The sequence below is a fragment of the Emydura macquarii genome, unplaced genomic scaffold (genome assembly GCF_026122565.2).
Source record: "Emydura macquarii macquarii isolate MOO-44397 ecotype Brisbane River unplaced genomic scaffold, CSIRO-AGI_Emac_v2 contig_1622, whole genome shotgun sequence".
Classification (NCBI taxonomy): Eukaryota; Metazoa; Chordata; order Testudines; family Chelidae; genus Emydura; species Emydura macquarii.
Window position 1 is genome coordinate 20493 of NW_027131759.1, and position 1457 is coordinate 21949.

At 46.1% G+C, this 1457-nt stretch overlaps 1 pseudogene; it reads left to right on the plus strand.

The window, feature by feature from the left end:
• The first annotated feature begins 228 nt into the window (after positions 1–228).
• Positions 229–1192, plus strand: LOC137157879 (olfactory receptor 14A16-like; annotated as a pseudogene).
• Positions 1193–1457: the final 265 nt, after the last annotated feature.

Consider the following 1457-nt stretch of genomic DNA (forward strand, 5'->3'; position numbering starts at 1 on the left):
AGAGGTGGGTCTAATGACAGATTTTCCCTCACGCACCTTGTCTCTCTGGTGGTCCAATTGTCAGCAGTGAAGAGAACTCCCCAATCCTAGTCAGTGGAAGTGATGAGTGCTGTGTTCCTTTGACACTCACACCATGAGATATTACTCAGAGGGGAATCAGGGTCATTCCCTCTGACAATCTAATCCTGATCCGTGACTCTTTCCTTCCCTCCGCAGGCAGGACACAAAATGCTGAGGAAGAAAATGTCCAACCTGACCACCGTCACCGAATTTCTTCTCCTGGGATTCTCTGACATTCGGGAGCTGCAGATTTTGCACTTTGTGGTGTTTCTAGTGATTTACTTGGGAGCCCTGGTGGGGAACCTTCTCATCATCACAGCAGTAGTCCTTGATCACCACCTTCACACCCCGATGTACTTCTTCCTGATGAATCTGTCTATTCTAGACCTCGGCTCCATCTCTGTTACTGTCCCCAAATCCATGGTCAATTCCCTTATGAACACCAGGTCAATTTCTTATTCTGGATGCATCACCCAAGTCTTTCTGTTTCCTGGGTTCAGCTGATCTCGCCATACTGACCGTCATGGCGTATGACCGATACGTCACCATTTGCCAACCACTGCACTATGAGAGGGTGATGAACAGGGAAGCTTGTGTCTAAATGGCGGCCGGTGCCTGGATCAGTGGTATACTCTACTCTGTCCTGCACACCAGGAGCACATTTGCAATATCTTTCTGTGGAGGTAACACGGTGGATCAGTTCTTCTGTCACATTCCCCAGCCTCTCAAACTGGCCTGCTCTGACTCTTACCTCAGTGAAACCGGGGTTATTGCCCTTAGTGTGTGCTTAGTCTTCAGTTGCTTTGTTTTGATAATCATGTCGTATGTTCAGATCTTCACCACAGTGCTGAGAATCCCCTCTGAGCAGGGCTGGCACAAAGCCTTCTCAACATGCCTGCCTCACCTCACTGTGGTCTCCTTGTCTATTTTCTCTGGCACCTTTGCCTACCTGAAACCCACCTCCAATTCCACGTCAGGGCTGGATCTTGTGCTGGATGTTTTCTATTCCATGGTGCCTCCAGTGCTGAATCCAGTCATCTATAGCTTGAGGAACAAGGAGATCAAAGCTGTCCTGAGGAAACTGATTGTGTGGAGGTTATTCACCAAAAATGAAAGGTCCATCTTTCTCTGACGACCATGGTTTCATTCTGCATTTCTTTACAGATATAATCAACTGATGACATTTTTGTCTCCATGAGAACATGCTGTGCAATTTTTTAGTGCAAAATGCTGTATTTACAGTAGTAAATTATAACTCTCTAACTCTATCTATCTATCTATCTATCTAAAGGAACGTATACTGCCAACATGCACTATTCTCTCTGACTACTTTCTACATAGAATCAGTAGCCATATCAAAGTCCTTAGTGGATCCCATGGAGTCATTGGCTCTTCTT